This window comes from Peromyscus maniculatus, chromosome 1 (assembly GCF_049852395.1).
Source record: "Peromyscus maniculatus bairdii isolate BWxNUB_F1_BW_parent chromosome 1, HU_Pman_BW_mat_3.1, whole genome shotgun sequence".
In the NCBI taxonomy this organism is placed as follows: Eukaryota; Metazoa; Chordata; class Mammalia; order Rodentia; family Cricetidae; genus Peromyscus; species Peromyscus maniculatus.
Genome location: NC_134852.1, coordinates 95810888 through 95831730, shown reverse-complemented (window position 1 = coordinate 95831730; position 20843 = coordinate 95810888). Strand labels below are relative to the sequence as shown.

The window sequence follows — 20843 nt, the reverse complement described above, 5'->3', positions numbered from 1 at the left end:
GAGAGGTGTATCCCAAGCCAAGGGCCATAGTGCACCTGGGCCTTGGAGAAGTTACTGCTCAGGATGCTGGCTTCTTTGGTTCAGCATCACATAAGAAACTTACCCTAAATCACACTCATTTACATAACCTAGTTGTGGGTTTGACTGACTGGGGCAGAAGGCACGCTGGGAGTGGCCTCACAAGACTGTGGAAAGCTTCAGGGGAAATCAAGTCCCAATTTCCATTTTCAGCCTGACCTCTCTCCTAAGGAGGCTCAACAGCTGAAGGTCTTCACTAGGGTGTTCCCGGATATTCTCCTGGCACCAAAAAGTCCTCACTGTGTGGTTAAGACAAGGAACCTTTTCTGGCCTTCTCACCATGACATTGCTGTCCCATTTCCTCTCCTCAACTGGCTCATGTGTGGCTCTGTTCCTTGCCAACTGGGCACTCTGGAGCACATCCTTTGTCTCCTTCGAACCTCAGCTTGCTTTTCTGAAAAATGGAACACACAGTAATGTGCTCAAGAGGTGGAGGAAGCCAGGCTGATGCTTATGGGGCCAGTAGCTGTGTACCTGGCTCAGAGTGAACACAACCCTGCACACTCAGGCAGCAGCCCACTTTTGGCTGGGAGCTGTCCAGAATTCCACAGGTTCAGATTGTTACACAACATGCCCCGTAAGAGCATGCATGCTCAATGATGTAGCATGGAGAGCTCCCTGGGGAATGCTCCCTGAGTAGGGAGTCAGTTAGATCATGCCCTCTGCAATGGGGATTCCCAAAACATAGTAATATGATAGGGGATGGCCGGCAACCCATGGCCAAATCTGCTTTACAGTCCAGAAGGTAGGAACAACTTCTGCATTATTTATTTATTTATTTATTTATTTATTTATTTATTTATTTATTTATTTTGGTTTTTTGAGACAGGGTTTGCCTGTGTAGCTTTGTGCCTTTCCTGGAACTCACTTGGTAGCACAGGCTGGCCTTGAACTCACAGAGATCCACCTGCCTCTGCCTCCCGAGTGCTGGGATTAAAGGTGTGCACCACCACTGCCCGGAAACTTCTGCATTTAAAATGGTTAGAAACCATTAAAAAATGAAATCCATGAAAGGTATGAATATTACAAAATTCCATTTCTATGTCCATAGGTGGTTGGGTACAGCCATACATCTTGACCCACAAGTGTCTATGGCTGCTCTTTCAACCACTGAGTAGCTGTGAAAGACCAAAGGGGCAAGAGGTTTTGCAGCATTTCCATTCTGGCCCCTTACAAAACACTATGCTGATTCCTCTCATGGGTTCTGAGAGATCCAATTTAGCTGTTTTACAATAAGCATTTCCTAAGTGAGTGAGCACATCGTTCTTGTCTTCCGAGCCATAAGTTGGCATTCTGAGCAGAGAAGGATGCCAGGGAAGGTTGCCGAGGGACCTCCCTCATCTCTCACTTACCCTCATCACCTCTGCCTCCAAGCCCTGTGCTCCGCCTTCTGGATCTGCCCTACTCAGCTTCTATGTTCCAGGTCTCTCCTGAGCCCAGCGTCCTCTGTACCCGGGTTTCCTCTCTGGTCTTCTCCTACCCACTTCATTATCCTATGTCCACTATCAGACAAAATATCTCAAGAGGCAGCATTACCAGCAGCTCTCTTCACAGAGCCCAGTCCGAGACTCTCTGGCTGAGCCTTCTGACACCTGTCTGTGTGAAGCCCACAGCAGGTCACTGCCCTGGCCCACTTTCCTGAGCATGCTGGACCCTTTTTCATATCAGTCTCTGTACCTGGGCTATCCATCCTCAGGCCAGCTAGAGTCTGCAGACCTGGCTTTGTTTCCCCTTTCCTTCCGAAGCCTTCCTTTAGAGGTACATTTACTATTAGGGTAGTGGAGCTTAAGATCCAACCTCCCTACTTGCATGAGCTGCTTCTAAGGTCTGAGAAGGCACACACTGAAAGAGTATCTTTACATTGTGCTCCATTTTAGCAAAATTTCCAGAAGTTAGATCCAGTGGCTGCAAATGGATGAGAACCACAGCCTTGTGCCAGCACTCTGACTCTGGGCTCCTACCTGCAGATCGTTGAGAATCTACAGTGTTTGGGGGATCAGGGTATGGAGAAGTTGAGTTGGGGCTGCACTTCATGTCGATTTAGAGCCACATATTTGTATAGTTCAAGATGACCTTTGCATAATGAACTCACACGTAGCAAGGTTACAAAGGGTATTTGATGGCAAGGAGGATTTTGAGCCCTGGCTTTTCTGCTAATTAACTGTTTTGGAAACACATTTTCTTTGCTGTTGTATGCTCAGCAACTTATCGACAGCCCTGCTTCTTTAATTAAAGACAGGCTAGTTTGTGTTTAGAGGCCTGCCAGTTTCTAATGCTGTTTTCCACCCTTCACCTGTTCCCATGTGTTTCCTCCCGCCTCGCATCCCCCATGCTTGCTGGGATGCCCCATGTGGACTTGTCACATCTTCCCACTCTCTTCCCTTGAGCTGAAGTGGCTCAATCAGCTGTGAAACTCTTATTAACTTTGTGTTTATTTGACATGAAATACTGACTCCCAGGAAGACAAGAGGCAGTTCACCCAGTCTCACAGCAGTGTGGACATCGAAGAGGACTGGCTAATGAATGCCATCAATTCACAGAGTCATTAAGATTGATGGTGCCTGAGAAAATTGGAAATGCCTAAAAAGCTTACAGCCTGGTCATGAAAGAATATTGTCAGGGGTTTCTTCATGGCATTGTGAGCTATGAATTTAATTTTTTTCTGAGCTAAGCCAATAAAGTATGATCACCTATGCTGGAAGACTGGCACTTTTTATATTTTCTATAGAAACAATTATATAAAAGTAATTAAATCATAAATAGAAGATCAAAGCTCAGCCAAAACATGTTTTTAAATGCCATGGACGTGAAGTGTATGGCTAGTTCTGTTGATAGAGCATGAGGGTCTGAAAATATCATGGAAGTCAACTCAGCAGTTGACTGTTTAAAGCAGATCCTTAGGTGATGGCTAAGAGTGTGCATTGCTTTTGTAGAGGCCTCAAGTTCAGTTCCCAGAGCCCACACCAGGCAGCTCACAACCATCTGTAACTCCAGTTCCAGGAGATGTGAAACCCTCTTCTGCACTCCACAGACCCCCACATGCGCGCGCGCACACACACACACACACACACACACACAAATAATGAAACATTAAAAATGGTGTTCATTTTCCATAGATTGTGTTGTGACTATTCATTTTCATAGATATTCTTTTCCTTTTACAAAAAAGAAACACTATTACTATGTGCTGGCTGGCTTTCTCATCATGGCTTGCTCAGCTTGATTTCTTATAGAACCTAGGACTACCAGCCCAGGGATGGCACCATCCACCATGGGCTGGACTCTTCTACACTGAACACTAATTGAGAAAATGCCTTACAGCTAGATCTCATGGAGGCATTTCCTCAACCGAGGCTTCTTCCTCTCTGATGATTTTATTATTTTATTATTTATAATTTGCTGTGACATTTCTCATTTCGAATGTGTGCTTTGTAAGTTACTTTTGTTTTGTTATTACAAAGGACATCCCAGGTTGCATAACCTTCAGGAGCCATAAACCCTACATCTGCCTCTGTCCTTTGTGTCTAAGAGAGATCAGGTCTCTCGCTCCATGCCCCCCCCCCCCCGTTTCTTTCTCTCTCCCTCCCCCCTCTCTTTCCCTTCCTCTCCCTCTCCCATCTCTCATTTGCCTGTCTTAATCAGCATACCGTTTGGGGACATGGCTCCCATCTGCTATGAAACTGCTATGCACCAATGCCCTGCTTGTTCAGTTGCATACTCATCTCATTACTGCTGGTGGCTCCACCCCCTCCCCAACCCCCAGCTCTTAGCTGCTGTGTCAATTCCAATTCATCCTGTAAAGTTGAGTCTCTCCCATCTGGAAGTCCTGAGAACTTTCCATACATGCTGTTAAGGGGAACAGGATCTTAGCAGCTAATTTGTCTCACTGATTCATTGATAAGCACTCTTGAAGATGCATCTGCTTATTGGAGACACTCTGTACAAGATACAAATGTACAAGAGCAAATGCCACTTAAAGTGAAAATAAACCCGGTGACTAAAGGCACACACAGCAGTTACTGTCACCTGGAGATAGCAGGGCAGCAGTGTGACTCTCCTTTCAGGCTCTTGGGTCTCTGGGGGCCTAGAGCTTCCCCTGGACAAGCTTGGCTTCCCTTGTCTTCTCATCTTGTTCTGTCAAGCCCTGAAGTAGTCCATCAGGGACCCACATCCTACAGAGACACACTAGACACTCCCAAAGATGCTGAAACTCTGACAATATGGTTGCGGATCTGGCAACCTTAAACCTGGCTGTGAGCTCTGTACTTCATCTCCTGTACACTGTTCTCACTAGGCCTTTTGAGAGAAGACTTAGGAGGAGAGCTGTGCGGCCCTCATGCGGAGAGAGATGGAGGCCAGTACCAGCTACCAAGGATTAGGAGATGGAGTTAGGGCTGAAAGTGCCTGTGGGGTGACTGATAACCTTGGCCCCTCCCCAGAGTCAGGACCAGAGGAACCCCAGAAGGGCATCACTGGAGGAGGCTTCTCACTCACTGTAAGAGTGAGTGCGGTTTGGACAGGAGGAGGTGGAAGAAGCCATCCCAATTTTCTACATCCAGATTTCCTAAGAGCAGTGTGCCTCTAGGTGTGAAGATCTGCCTTGCCTCTCCCCCCTCCTCCCTTCCCCACCTTCTCTTCTCACATATTATTCTCTATTCCCCTAAATCCTTAAACACAATATGGGTTTATCCACTTTTATGTCTTGCTCAACAGACCCTTCTGGCTGAAGACCTCAGGAAATATTTATTAGCGGAAGCCAGAATGGAAGGCTCCCTTTTGGGTTACTTATGATCAAATATGTAAAGGCATTGGCAGCTGTGAGGACAGGGAGCTGCACTTTGTCCTCTCCGCTTTGGTATTAACGGGCTCTTGTAACTATTCAAGATGAGGACAGTAGCCATTCTGCCTTCCACCCTGCCCATACAGCAGAGTTGAGCAGGCTATAGAGTCCCAGGTGCCCACTGGTGCTGGTGCTGGGTGTACATGTCTGGAAGGAGAGCTTGTGGTTGGCTTTACCTCTCTACCCATAACACCACAATGAGAACACACTATTAGCCAAAGCTGTGAGTTCTCATGGTCAGTGCATTCTGAATACCACAAGGCCAAGCCTCCTCCAGGAAATCTGTCTAAAGCAGATTGGAGAAGGAGAAGCAGAAATGTCAAAGTCATTGTCTTTTCTTCCCACAAGTAAGGAAGACAGATGCGCAGAATGATAGCATGTCCTTTCTCCTGCCAGGCTCCTCTATTGGAAACACTATTACTATGTGCTGGCTGGCTTCGTGTGTCAACTTGACACAAGCTAAAATCATCAGAGAGGAAGAAGCCTTGGTTGAGGAAATGCCTCCATGAGATCTAGCTGTAAGGCATTTTCTCAATTAGTGTTCAGTGTAGGAGAGTCCAGCCCATGGTGGATGGTGCCATCCCTGGGCTGGTAGTCCTAGGTTCTATAAGAAATCAAGCTGAGCAAGCCATGATGAGAAAGCCAGTAAGCAGCACCCCTCCATGGCCTCTGCATCAGCGCCTGCCTCCAGGATCCTGCTCTGTTTGAGCTCCTATCCTGACTTCCTTCAGTGATGAACAGCAATGTGAAAGTATAAGCCAAGTAAGCCCATTTCTCTGCAACCTGCTTTTTTTATCACAATGTTTCATTGCAGTAATTGAAACTTTAAGACAGTCCATACCCCATGTTTTCATTCCAGCATCACCCTGGTGAGGTGGGCAGGGCAGGAAAGAGAAAATGGAGGCTCACAAGGGCTGGTCACTGCGTCTATTCGTGTTTCATGCTGTGCAGGCTGTGAAGACCTGGGGCATTTATAGAGACAGGGGATGCACCTGTACCTGCATGATGGCAGCTCTGAGAGACTGTCTGAAAGGAGTTTCTGCACCCCAGATGTCCTTCATTGTGCTTTCAGGATTTGGTAGCAATTTAGAATCTCTGAAGTCTGCAGCAGCTCCTGGTCCACAGTGGGGAAGAGGGTCCAGTGAGCTGGGGCAGTAAGATTTTTGTTTCTTTCTTTTTTCCCCTTCCTGGTGCTGTGCATTGAACCCAGGCCTTGAACATGCTATACAATCATTCTACAACTGAGCTATACTCTCAGTCCTCAGTTTTAAAGGGAGGCTGGGTCTTGCTATACAGTTTAGACTGGCTTTGAACTTGATAAGTATTCCAGGCTGGCCTTTAACTATATATTTTCCACACCTTTACCTCTGAAGTGTTGCAAATATAGCCATGCACCATATCTGTCTGAGAACAGAGATTAATAGAGAGGCCCCAGGGTTTGGACACTGTGAGGCAAGAGTGAGAAGCCAAGCTAAAGCTCCAGCTGAGTCTTCATTCACCAGAACGGTTCCGGTTTGTCTCTGTATTGGGGTATCCACAAGTTCAAAAGTCTGCAGCCACTGTAGCTCACTAATCAATTTCCACAGAGCACTTAAGCCAATGGCCACAACATGGTGGCTGTCATGTTGATCTGAACAGTTTTATGATGTTTTCATTTGAAGGTGCTGACCACTGGAAGATTTCGCATGAAACTTGTTGCTTTGGGAAGACGGCCTGGCTATGCTGGGGCTGCAGTTGGGAGCAGCCACGCAAAGCTGAAGCTGAGTCACCAGTACCCTTCAGACTGCCTGTGGGTCTGTGCTCCAGGGTCGTCCACTCCCTGTCCCTTAGACCCATCTGCTTCAGTTATGGCACCTGCCCGGCTTCCGCAGACATCTTATTTTGCCAGCCCATGAATGTGTGGATTTCAAGGAGCAAGCTTGGAATGAGAGCCTTCAAGCTTTGCTCTTCTGAGAGCACAGGAACCTTGGATTCATAAGAGATTTATTGGACAGCCACATGAGCTGTGGCTTCTACCTGACACTTGTGAGCGTCCCCTTGGCTCAGGAAGGTGATGCCAAGTATGCCTGCTATTTTCCCCTGGCCTGACACCCAGAACAGATGCCAGTCAGTACTGCCAGCAAGGCCTGGCTTTGGGGAAGGGGCTCCAGGGACTCCTGTGTGGCCTACAGCATGGGAGATGCTATAAACCACTCGAGGTTGGCAAACTGATGTTACGTCCCCTGAGCCTGGGGTTCAAGGTGCACATCAGATGATGGCTATTCCAGTATGTACCAGGGCATCTGGGGATTCCATCTGCCAACAGTCACCTAGGTATGATCTCTGAGATAAGGTGAAGAACTCTAGAAGGAGAGTATGGGTGGCCATTTGGGGTGAGTGGTGAGAGGTGGGGTTGAGTCCTGCCATGGCCGTGTCTTTCACGGGCTGGTACACGCAAGATGCACACATGCCTTATACAAGTGGCCAGAGTTACCCTCCAGGGCTAATAATGGGGGTAACACAGTAGGGATCTTTGCCATTCTCATCTTCCTTATCTGCCTACCTAGAAAATTTAGATATAGAGCCCCTCCCCTTGTGCTGTTGACACTGTCCTGCATTGGGCTGGGGGCTGGGGCCTGGGCCCACCCATCCATCACCTGTCAGTGAGTCCTCTCAAGCCTTCTCATGAACATTGTGACACTCCATGTCTGATTGACAGCCTGGGGGAGTAGGTAAGCACCATGAGTGTTTTGTCTATGTAGAAAGAGCTGTTTGTCAGTGTTCAGGCAGAGTAGGGACTGGTAGAGGATCCTGGCACTTAGGAACCATGCAGAGGGTAAAGGAGTGTGACTTTGCCAAGGTTCCCCCATGTCTGGATCCAGCTACCTGATCCTCATTCATCTCTATTTCCACCTCCTAGTCACTAAGGGTGTGAGAAATGGAAAGATCAATCCGGCATCTACTCATTACCTTTCACTGCTGGGAGTCCTTGAAAATGTCTGTCTGGTTTTGGATGAACATAACGCAGTTGTGCTCAGCCTCTGCTGATGCCTTCTTCCTTCTGAGCCCAGCAAGCAAGCCTCTGAGGCACAGATGAGGCCAGTGAATGTATGAATGTATGTAACATCTGGACTCAAGGCAGTGAGGGTTGCACAGCTTCAGGATGTGTCAGAATTAGCAGGAGCTGAAGTGATCCTCACAGTATTCTTGACACAACAAATCCAGATTGGCTGAAGGAGGCTGGGTCAGTAGCCACTGTAAGTCACTGGTCAGGCAATCTAGGAGACTGCTCGTGTGCGCAGGAGTTGGAGAGGTCTTAGTTTCCGGAATAGTAAAGCACCACCCTACTGACAATCTGGTGATAGCTTTTCTGTTGTTCTGACCAAATCAAATGCGTGGGACCAGGATTTGGATAGTTCTGGCAGCAGGCATAAGTTCAACCTAGATGCCACTCTCTGAGGTTGGAGCCAAGGAAACTCAAATGACTAGAAGTTGCTCTCTGAGAAGTCTCCTAGCAATGCTGTTGCCATGGGTCCCAAAGCCTGTCAGTTGGATCTTTCCCAAAGGGAAGGGAAAGTTCAGCACCTCCCAAGTCAGCCAGACACCTCATACTTTATCAAGAACCTCACATGGTGTTCCATCAGTGTACCAGAAGCCTCCACCTAACTTGAAACAAATATCAGGGTGGGCAATGGAAACAGAGTCAGGTCTTGGGTTTTAAGAAAGGGTCCCACCATTAATTAGCACCTGGACTTGAGGGACTCCTTTTATATGTTTGGCTTCAGATCTCAGGATGCTCATAGCCGATGACCAGAGTGCCCACCTCCTAAAGTCAGGATGACAGTGCAGGCATGGGGACACTGTGGGCAGAACCCACCAGAGATGATCCGTCCTGCCAGTGGTCATCAAACTCCCCCCAGGGGAGAGCCTCTGTCACCCTGCTGTACCACAACACCATGGCCTCTCTACTCTGTTCCCAGACAGTCCCACCAGGCATGTTGCCCTTGACAATCTGTTTATTTCAAGTCTAAAATAGGTGTAGTTTCCAGAGAAGTTGTCCTGGTTATTTATTTTTTAAAAAATAGTAACCATCATTACTTTGATCATGAATCTGGGAGGTGACTGGACTCTGCTGCAGGTGATTATGTGTGTTTTGTCATTTAGTGGTTGAGGTTGGAGTCCTGGAGAAGGCCCTTTACTCACAGTTCCAGTACCTGGCCTGGGGAGATTCACAGCTGGCGTCCTTCAGGTATCACTTTCCCTATGTGGTCCCACATGGCGGCTTCAGGGTAGTAGATATGGCCGATCAAAGGTCATAGAGTGAGTGTCCCTAGAGAGACCAGCCAAAAGGGGCATGGCCTTTGCCTCCTCAGCCCTGAAAGTCACCTAGCATCACTTTCCTTTTGCCTATTGAAGCCGCCTCAAGGCTGCTCAGTATCTGGGGGAGGGGGATAGACCCTTCTACCTCATGGTGAGGGACTGCAAAGAAGCCACACTGAGCTTAGTCCTTTCCACCCCTGCTGTTTCCACCTAAAACACTATGCCTGGTTCTGTGGCCCATATCCCACATCCTGCAGAGAACCTTCTTCAGGGCTGGGCCTGACCATGTCTCACGTTGTTACAGGACACATGGGTCTCAGCACTTAGGAACACAGTTTACTCTGCTTCCTTTACACATAACCCAACCGTATTATTATCTTTTAAATACAAAAACATCACAAAGATACCAAAAGCAAAAAGTGGAGGAAATACTGAGATACTGGTCATGGGTCTGGGATTACAGGTGGTCATTTCCTCTTTTTACAGTCTCTAGCATATTTTGAAAGCACCACATCTTGTATAACACCAAAAAAATTTCCAGAAAGTATTCTAGTGGGGAACTGATTATGTACTTAGTGATAGAGTACACATTTAAACTTACAAGATTCTGGGCTCAGCCCAGGATCATAACCAAATCCCAACTGCCAAAAAAGTGTAACTGGTAAACGCTTACTATGTGAATCCACGGAACTCAGCTACTCAAATTCTTGTTCACCCAAATGAGCACATTGTCTATCCTTCCAAAATTCATTTTCTATAAAGATCACACACACACACACACACACACACACACACACACACACACACACACACACACACACACACACCAGTCCTAAAATGAAGACAGACTCCCCACTTCTATGCTGAAATTGGAGCAATCCTGGGCTTTTGCTACACAGTAGCAACCATTAAAAGAGACAGTATCATCAAAGCTGGAAGCCCTGTGGTTTCTCTCCAGATCCAGGTCTTGTCTTTGTCCTGTGATTTTTCTAGGCAGGAGCAGTAAAGACTGGGGCTGCATCAGCTGGACTGAGAAGCTCTGGGTCCCGGCACAGCTGACAACTGATGGTGTCATGACTTTTGTGGAAAGCAGAAAATTAACAAATGCCCTTTCAAAGACCGCTGTGGAAGCTAATGTGCATGCGTGCATTTAGAAGGGGAAACAGGGCACTTGATTTTTTTTCTGTCCAGATGTTGAGTGGTAGAATCGGGAGATATGGAGCTTAGGTCAAGCTAGTGTGAAACCCTGATGTATGTGCTCAAGTTGGGTCAGTGACTCTCATACTTGACTCTAAAGGTCTATCAGATTGTTAAAAATGTGCATTACTGCTTCTATACCAGGAAGTTCTGGTCTAGAGGATTGGGATTGGGCTCCTCACTGTATTGTACACTAAGCCTTCTGGGTGATTCTTTGGGTACCACTCTCCTGCCTTCAACATGTTAGGATGTACTCTCACAATCATGCTAGTTTGCCAAACACATTTCCCTGGGCACGGTGCTGGGTTAGTCACACATTGTCCTCTATAAGATTCTCTTAAAGCTTAGGAGACCATGCTCCTACCTCCATTTTATCTGGGAGAAAAGGGTGCTCAGAGCAGCAGGGGGATGTGCGTGCATTCATTCACTTGAAAGTGGAGTTAGGAACTGAAGCCACAGCAAGAGAGTTTGACCACAGAGGCTCCTGTGCGTCTCCATGATAATTACTCCCACGGTTCTGAAATTGGTCAATATGCTAAGTTGGCTCTTGACAACTAGATCTTTCCTCTTTCCATCTTTACCCCAATGTTAGAACAGTGCCCATGTAGGAAGCTCTATTAGGCCCACCCTTATCCACACACAACTGGAACTTCTGAGGGACCTCTAAGAAGCATGCTTCATCTCTTTTGGAAGAATCAAAGGGTTAAGTTAGGGTTAAGGCTTTGACTGCTTGTTTCTAAAGGAGGCAAAAGTCACCTCCTTAGCATCACAGATTGGAATGCCCCCCCCCCTGACTGAATTGTGAAGTACAAGGGTCCTGGGGATAGTTCCAGAGTAGCAGTACTCAAATCCTCCCTCTCCACAATAGTGTAAATATCCTCTATCTCTCTTAGATGAAATCTCAGAAATCAGGGGAGCTGCTGAAGAAGAAAATGAATTCTCAGAGTGCTGGATTTCAGAGGGCATGTATATTGATTAACAATAATGTCCTTGTTCACTTGAAGATGTGGCCGCCGGGGAGAGCACGGTTTTCATTGCTCTGCTTGCTAAAAGCGGCAGCTTCCCTCCATTCTTCCGCAGAGCTGAGAATGAATATGTTAATATTGTAACTGGGACACAGGGAAGGGGACATAGGCTTTGCTGGCGACTGAACAATTCCGCTATAGGGTTGATGCCAGTGGAACGGAACTCCCTTCCTGGGAGTTGGGCCCAGAATATCTATTTGTCAAATCAATTGGCCCAGTGAAGACAAGAGCCCCTCTGAGACTTCAGTTAATAAGAGAGGGCAACAATGTTTTCCAGGAGTGGGGTCATCTTGGAAGAGGAAGGCCATGCTGCTAATGAGGGTCTGGCTGGCAGGACCACCTAGCCCTTCAGAGATCTAGAGGTCCCTGTTCTTATGCATGAAGCCTCCTTGTGATGCCAGCATGCAGTCTGCCTCCTCAGAAGTGCAAACATTGGGAACCTGAAGTCTCATTCTCTCCGATGTCTTAGCCGTGTAAGTCATACGTAATTTAAAGCAGCCCAGGATAGACACAGACACACCCCCATCAAGCCGAGCAGAAGAACATCAAATAACCTAGAACGGAAGTGTCTGTCTGTGGACACTTGGGACATGGTGGACTGTAGAGGGGCAGATTTTGTAGGATGCTCATTTGGCTTGGGAGAGGTGAGGATGTCAGGAAGGAAGGGCAAACCCTTTCAGAAATTTCACTTTCATATTGCAACCCCTCCCTGCCTCCCATCAGCCATGGCACCCCCCTAGGGATCATTTCTCGAGTCAATTCTAAGTAACTCTTGAGGAGGATGCCAAGGGCTTATTCAGCACCGTGATCAATTAACAATGTCTGCTCTGGGCAAATGGAGGTGTGGCAAGCACAAGCCATTTATTTACAGTCTTCTAGAACACAAGAAGTTCCACTTGAGCCAAGAAGAACCTGCACTGTCAGAAAGAAAGAGGGGTGTGTGGGTGATTCCTTGCAGTATTAGGTCACTTATCAGCTGTCGATCTTCAAATGACAAACACATCCCATTATGGCCACAGAGCATGAAAGTTCACATCCATGGAAAGGACAATGCACTTTCGTTCACCTTATCTGTTCCAGCCTGGGCTGCAGGAGCAGCAGCACAATTCTGACCTGTTCCAACCTCCCATCATTCTGTCCTAAGGGCAGGGATGAAGTCCTTGGATTCTAATGGGGCCAGCACTAGGAGTCAAATCTTTTAGAGACAGAATACGAAATTCCCCCAAAGGTCGGAGTGAAAACTCTCCATGAAAGTGAAATGCTGTTGAGGCCATTTTCGGACTATCCAGGGTCACATCTCCTGTCACTAGTAGGTTTCAGTAGAGACAGCTGAGAGGTTCAAGTCTAAGTGACTAGGTGCCCTTTCTTTTCATTACTCTGCCTGGGCCTGTCCTTGCCACGTGAGCAGTAAACACTTGAAAGTCTCTATAAATATGTAGCTATTATGAGTCACTTAAAAAGCAAAACAAAAGAATAGACTTTAAAAAAATCCCAAGAAGTCTTGAGTGCCAAGGTTGGGGCTAGACCCTGAGGAGAGGGCCAAGGAGATACTTGTTCTGCTCTTAGTCCGGGACCTGGGGTGCCCTGTCTAGCATTGCTCCAGGAATGGACCTGACTGGGTTGGCAAGGGAATGAAGAAAAGAAAGACAGGCAGACACAGAGACAGAAAATGGGGATCATGGTGGAGGTGGTCAAAGCTCTCTGCTGGAGACACTGCAGCACTACAGAAGTACAGCGTGTTCATGCCATAGAGCAGAACAAGGAGGCGGGGTTTATGGTATACAATTGGATCAAGAAGACAGGTTTAACTAATCTTGGTAGGAGCCGTCTCTGTAGAGCAGTCTTCGGGCTATAAATACCAAAGCCGGGCGGGGCAGCAGAGAAGCTATGGTGGACATTTTCCTGCACCCCTATTTTTCTGCACCCCCTAGCAGCATCTACACATGGATCAGAGGAAAGCTTTGCCTTTTTCCTTATGAGTCTCACCCTGGTAGCTGGAAGGTTTCACTTTTCTCACGGGTCTAATGCCCTACCCATGTCAATATCACATACATACTCAGGGATTCACTCACTCCGGGCTTCCTCTACTCTCCACACCAGGGTGAGGTTCAAAAGCAGTCCTGGGCAAGCAACCAGGCAGGATACCATGAGAGGGGATGCAGTCCAAGTTTACATGAGCTCTGGAGGATGCTCATTTGTGTAGAGTCTCTGTGAGCTATAGGGGCCTCTTCTAAATCTGGGGGGATTCTGGGAGTAGGTATCCCAACCTTACTTCTTCTAGTCAGTGATGCCATTTTCCTCCATTTCTTCTGGGAATGAATTTCACAAGGACACTTTACCTGCACAGGCTTGAAGCATTGTAATCAAGGGAACACATCAAGGCACCCTTCAGGGAATGTCTAGCTACAGAAGTCTGTGTTCAAGGACATGCCACGGCAATCTATTGACCACCATCATCCACTGTGAAAGCATAGGAGCAGACTATGGGAGGGACCAGCTAGGAAGAACTGGTTCCAAGCATTGTGTGTTAAACACCAGCTGTGTGCTGGACTTATTCACATAAATCACCAGTTCCAGTTCCAGTTCCCACATTTCCCCAGTAAGGATGACAATATTTCCGTAGTCTATAAATATAGAAACTGAGTCCTAGAGGCAGAGGGCAGCTTTCAGGGGATAATGGGTAAGTCACAGCCAGTAACAAAGGGGCCCATCCATAGGTTCCAAACAGAAAAAGCTCTTGCAATTGAGTCTTCAGAAAGTGGAACTGGTTATCACCACTAAGTGTACCTCCATGATTTTGAGTACTGACTCTCAGAGTTGCTTTTTGTTTTGTTTTTCTTTTCTTTAACCTACTTCACGCAATGAGTATAGTTCAGGAAAGAAGGGTGTCATTTTCAAAATCAGGCATGCCAGTTTGGAACCTAAGTTTTCTTATCCTCGATCAACCTTCATTAATTGAGGTAGCACCTTTAATCATCAGTTTCCTCATTAGAAAATGGAGATAAAAATCTGACACTGAGGGCCGGAGAGATGGATCAGCTGGTAAAGTGTCTGCTCATAGCATAAGAACCCATAGGAGAGCTGCTGAGTGCAGTGGCTCATGCCTGTAATCCTAGTAAGTAAGGCAGAGGCAGGAGTATCTCTGGGCTTTACTGGCCATCTTGTCTAGAGGAATCAGTGAGCTCCAGGTTTAGTGAGAGATCCTGTTCTAATAAACGAGGTGAAGAGAGGGTGAGGAAAACACCTGATATAGAGTTCTGGACTCTACATGCACTCCACCATGTATATGCGCACCTGTACACATATGGACACACACATATGCTACACTACTCATATACAGACATAAAATATGATTGTGAAAGTTACATGAATGCATATACAAAATACTTAGTGTGTGGCAAGTGTTTAGTAAGTGCAACACTTAGTATTGATTACTCTAGGGATTCACAAATAAGAGAACCCGAAAGGTCATTTGCTTAAGGTCATGTGATTAGTTACAGAGCCCAAACAAAACTCTGACCAATCTCTCTTATACTCACACCTATGAGCTTTCTCCCCTAGGGGCCCAGGATGACTGATTTCCACAACACCCACTCTGAGTCAGCAGGGAACACAGACTCCCAACAGCCAACCCTCTGATGGGAGGAGGCAAGTATGGCACATTAGGAATATTTTCTTTCAAAGCAAATACTCAAAAAAAAAAAAATCACTTCCAAGAAGAAACTTCAGTCACCTAAAACACTCACAGACATGGAGTAATTCCAGAGCCTTCAGTGCCCACATTCAGAGCCATTATGCCTTTTTTTCACATTTGAACTTATTAGAAGCATTAACCTCAGAGACTTGGAACCCTGTCAGGTCCATAAACATTGCTCCCTCTACTGTGGCCAGGCAGGATAATGGAAGGACATTTTCCTTGATGTCATTTCAGTTTCCATTTAGGTCTTGGAAATGGTGTTGAATTTGAGCCACACCATACGTTGATCGCCACAGGGCTGCTGATTTTGAGGCTGTGCTGTGATATTGTGCCCTCACAGTGTAAATATTTGTCAAATAAAGATTAACTAGTGAGGCAGTATATTCAGAATGACTGCATCTTTCATTAACTCAGTAAGGAAACAGGCTGGAAAGATACACATTCACTAAATCAGTTTGTAAGCAGCCATTGGATTTCTAGTTAATTTTTTTTTTCAGGCACATACATGGGTGCTTTTCACCAATATATCCCCTTTCCACTCTAACCTTGCTTATTGCAGACTTATGTTTGTCCTTTAACAGCCTGAGAGTTGCTATGATTTTCCACATGCAGGTGAATTTAGAAACATATCTCATGCATTCATTTTCTGCACTTTGCTCAGAAATAATAAATGGCATTACTGGAAAAGTGATTAGGGAATCAACTCCCTGGAACCAGAGTATCTTAATGCAATAGCACAGAGAATAAATGAATAGTTTACTCACAGTTCCTGGTTGGAGTAAATGCAAGGCCATTTGCTTCAGGGTACTTCCCCCAAAGAGAGGGGTTTTTCAACCCCCCCCCCATGTATTCTGAAAGTTGGTGCAATATCATACCATGAACTACCTCCAAAAATATAACCTTAACCAAAGTCCAAATTACAAATCACACCCAAAGGATTGGTATTTGGCTTTATGATCATCTAAACCTCCTTTGCAGAAGACCATGAATTGTGACGAATCAGATTATTACAGCCCTGCTCAGGAAGCGGCTTGCTGAAGCTGAGGGAAACCTAGGGGCTGTGATGCTGGACGCAGGATTCACTAGACAACATACTTTGAGGGAAATAGCAAGGTTGCATGTGTTTGTGGTGTCAGGCTGGAAGGTTAGATTCCCTGGCTGGGATTTGGAAGACCAGGGAAATCTCAGAGCATGTGGGGGCAGAACCCCCAAGCTGACGCAGAAGTGGTTACAAGGAGCCTCTCCTAGGAAAGCATCAGGGAGGCTGGGTGAGGCTTCTTTTCTGGGTACACAGCCACGTTTTGACAGAGCAGTATGACACTAGGACTCCAGGGTGCATCCACTGAGAAGATGCATAGCCTTGGACTGAGAGTTCCCATTCCAGAACTTCCCCCGTGGGCAATCAAGACACTTATCAAATTTAGCACCATAACACACTTTTCACAGCATCACATGAACCATTCTCCACTGACATGGGGGAAAACATTGAAAACTTGAATTAGGCTTCTTACACAGATCAGGACAAAAACCCTACTGAAACTTGACATTTCTTTATAAAGACTGCCACTTACAGAAGTTTCCCCAGAAGTCCCATCAATCATGACCTTCATCAACTACACTGATGAGATTCTGTTCTCTGCTGCTGGCAGCCACAAGCACATGGGATTTCAGGCGCTGAACTTGACTAGAGGGAATTGGTAACTTTGATTCAGTTTCAATACACACTCTTTGGATTCCTTAAAGGCGGAGGGTGGAGGACCTCCTACTGGGAGGTGATGTATCTGAACCCAGCCAGCATTACCAGTTGTTCCCTGGGTGTTGAGACCCGAGCCGCACAAGGCAGCTATCTATCTGCTGCTAAGTGTAGCCCTGAGCCATTCCATCCTAAGCGGCGCATTTACCGGCCGTTCGGGACTGGACCTCCAGGTTGGCGGCCAAGGTAATAGGCACTGGGCTTCCAAGGGGTCCTGTTGTCTAGTCCTGTCAGGTCTCCTGGCGGCCAGAGCTTGGCCAGGCCCCACTGCATTAGCAGATCCCGCTCCTGCTACCTGGAACTGGGACTAATCTCCCGCAGGGCAGACGGTGCTGTTCGCCCTCCCCGCTGGAGGATGCTCAGGGTGACGTTCCCGCAGTCCTACCTGGCCGGGCGAGTCCCATGTGCTCACTCGGGGGACCCATACGGGCCAGCCCCCAGCTCCAGCTCCGGAAGCCCGCGGCTCAAGGCTGCGGTGCTTCCCCGGCGGCTCCGGGCACGCACTCTCCAGGTCCTGCTCGGTGGAGCAGCCCGACTGCGGCTGAGTCAGCGCCCGGCGGCGGCGCGGTGAGCCCCGGGCAGCCGCTAAGAGCGGCTGTGAGCAGAGCTGAGGCCGCCCTGGCATTTTAAAGGCGAGGCTTGGACGCTGTTCAAGCGGAAACGCAGGGAGAAACTTCGGCCCCCAGTGCAGCGCCGCCGGCTCAGGGAAGGGCGCATTGGCTCTGCAAAAGTCCCTCTGTGAGGCGGGAAAGCAAAAACCAGACCCCCACACCATAAAGCTTTCCTGCGAGCATCCCATTGCCTTATGCTCAGTACCTACAAAGACATGGCCATTAAAGTTAGGGATGAGCCTGGGAGGCCAGTTTGGAAAGTCTGCTGGAGCAATTAGGGAAGAGAAAGGAGGAGAAAGAAGGCAATGAAGTATAAATGACTGAGTGTGTCTTAGCGTATGCTGTGGGTTTAAGCTGGGAACCAGGAGGAAAGCAATTGCTGTTTGCAGGGATATGATTGTGGTAGGAAAATCCAGAGTAACGACAACAGTTACATAGTAGTTCTCCCCAATGAGCTGACAGGTCATGATATAAACACAACAAACTCACAGTGTTATTGTCAGTAATACGGATGATAAACTCTCTTTTCACTAACAGAGCAATCATAAATATCTGGAGATGTAAACTCACTGCTACATTAGTCTTGCTCAGGGCACTGTTGAGGCCCATTAAGTGAAAGCTATTTCCTTCTGGTAAAAGAACAAAATTTACCTCTAGCTTTGGGTGGAGACCTAGTATTCCAAGCTATCCAAAACAGGAGAGTTAATCCAGAGGCTGTGCCAGTCGGTTGCCTGGTAGTGAGATCACCACTCAGGAAGGCTAATTCACCTTAAGTCATGCTAAAGAAACTGGAGACGTAATTATCCCTTTAGTGAGATAGTATGCTTTTCCTTTCTAAAGAACACTCCCCTGGAGTTGCTCACAGAGTCAGAGCCAAGTGGCTCAGCTAAGGTCTGCTTTTCTGAGTTAGAACTCAGAAAACTTAATTCCCGCCATTTCTTCTTCCTATCTCTTTCTATTTGGTACTGGACAAAGCTGGGGCAGGCTTTAACCCTGCGGCTGCTGGTCCACCATTTGGCCTCTTACAAATAGCATGGCTTTCTCTCTTCCTCTTCTCCGTCTTCCTCCCCAAAGCAGCTGCTGGTATTTATAGCCTACTTGCACTGGGGTTTTTCTTTTAAACTCAAATGAAGTTGTCCTCAAGCTTTCTTCTAAATATTTTTAAAATTATTTAATTAATTAAGAACCCCGAGAGAGGACTCAGATGTTCTTAGTAACATTATCATGGAACATACATCATACTGGGGGCCCTTCTATTTTTGATTGGAAGAACAGAGGAATTCGACTCTATTAAGACACAAGCCTTACTCCTGGACAAGAAAAAGCAACCCTGTCACCCAATCAAGTCCTCTGTGTTTGCATTTCCAATGTAATTATTATCAAATTCCAAACAGATTTTTTTTTTTTGTAAGTTGACATGGTGACTTTAGAGCGGGGACCAAAAGGGGATGGGAAAGCAGTTCTGCAGGACACTACAGCAAAGAAGTGCTATTGTGTATTACTGCCTCAGGAGTGCTTACAGGCATCAGTGCATTTTATTCTTTACAACAAGTCCATGAAGCAGATGATGGCATTGCTGCCACTCACAGATAGATAAGCAATGGAAGTAGGTATCCAAGGTCGCACAGGTAGAGAAGAGGAGTCAGGGATTTGGTGCCTCTGGAATCTACTCACCTGTGTCACATCCACTACAGAGAGACAGTGATTACAATGTTACGGCACCGCCCAGGAGGACCACCCCTGGAGCAAGATCCACTGCTGTTGTTGGTTGTTTTACTCTTTGTTCTTTAGGGGGCCATCACCCAGTTCCCAAATAAATCACATAGAGGCTTATTCTTTCTTATGAATGCCCAGCCTTAGCTTGGCTTGTTTCTAGCCAGCTTTTCTTAAATTCTTTAATCTATCTTTTGCTTCTTGGCTTTTACCTTTCTCTATTTCTGTATACCTTTCTTTGTTTCTCACTCCATGGCTTGCTGTGTAGCTGGGTGGCTGGCCCCTTGAGTTCTCCTTCTTTCACTCCCAGATCTCCTATTTATTCTCTCTGCCTGCCAGCCCCACCTATCCTTTCTCCTGCCTAACTACTGGTTGTTCAGCTCTTTATTAGACAAATCAAGTGTTTTAGATAGGCACAATAATACAGCTTCACAGAGTTAAACAAATGCAACATAAAAGAATGGAACATATCTTTGCATCATTAAACAAATGTTCCACAGCATAAATAAACATAACACATCTTAAAATAATATTCTATAACACACTACCCCAAGTAAAAATGCAGGAAAAATTCAGGGTTGAAGGTGGTACTTCAGTGAGTGGAACAAGCAGACTTTTGAAGTAAATTATATTGGAATGATTGTAGTCATAATCAAGAATATGCTTTCTATGTAGTTCCCTAGACCAAAATAGATTACAAATCACTCAAATGATGAATGTGAAAATCATGAAGCCAAGCAATGAATATATAGGTGTTTGTCATAAACTCGGGGTTCTGAAAGCCTTTCTAATGCATCATAAACCCATAAAGGAAAATGCTGATAGATATGAGCATAAAAAGTCCAAATGATCTGTATATAAAGAGACATGGTAAACAGAATTGAAAAATAAACAAGTTGGAAAAGTATTTACTATACATGTGACAGGCAGTTGCTAAATTTAATTTTAAAAGCAAACCTTTGGTTAATTTGGATTTTCAGATAGACCATAAGTCATTTCTTTTTATTTTGTTTGCCACAAGATCTCACTGGGTGAGCCAGACTGGCTTGGAACTTGTTGGCTAGCTGAGGCTGTCTTGGAAACCATGATCCTCCTGTTTCAGCCTTCAGCTTGCTAGGATCACCAGCATGAGTCACCATGTTTGGTCCCATGAGTTACTTTTTAGTGTGAATAGTTTCATTCATTGTGTATCCAAAAGTCAAAGTTAAGTGGTGGTCCTATATCTTCTCTGATAGCCCTAGTAGGACAACATTTTAACATAATTTGCGAATGTCATATAATCATTTAATTAAGACAGGATCAACCCCCTTCCCCCAAACAAGGAAAAGAAGAGAGCTGGAAACAATTTACAACAGAAAAACTCAAATAACAAGACGAAACAACCATTCCCTCTGTTGATGCAATAAACGCAAATAGGAAAATGTGCCTTTTAAGTAAAGTTGGAAAAATTTAAAATATTGACATTATCTAGTGCTAATAAAAGGTTCAGATAAATGAGCACACATTTATGAGAATGTAAAACAGTACAATATTTCTAGAAAGCAGTTTGTGAACAAATGCCAAATTGAGTACTCATTGTTCATAACAATAAACCAAGCAAATACATTTTCAGGCATTTTTTTTCTAAGGA

General features: G+C 46.1%; 1 protein-coding gene across 3 annotated transcripts in view; it reads right to left on the bottom strand.

The window, feature by feature from the left end:
* The window catches only part of Ctxnd1 (cortexin domain containing 1), a 54002-nt gene extending 36508 nt beyond the window's left edge, over positions 1–17494 (bottom strand). For 2 of the 3 annotated variants that reach the window (XM_076546576.1, XM_076546579.1), the window contains exon 1: positions 17275–17494. The gene's annotated coding sequence lies outside the window, so the exon portion shown is untranslated. Of the gene's footprint in view, positions 1–9111; positions 9228–17274 lie in introns of all 3 variants that reach the window. The other variant, XM_076546584.1, reaches the window with a different exon arrangement.
* Positions 17495–20843: the final 3349 nt, after the last annotated feature.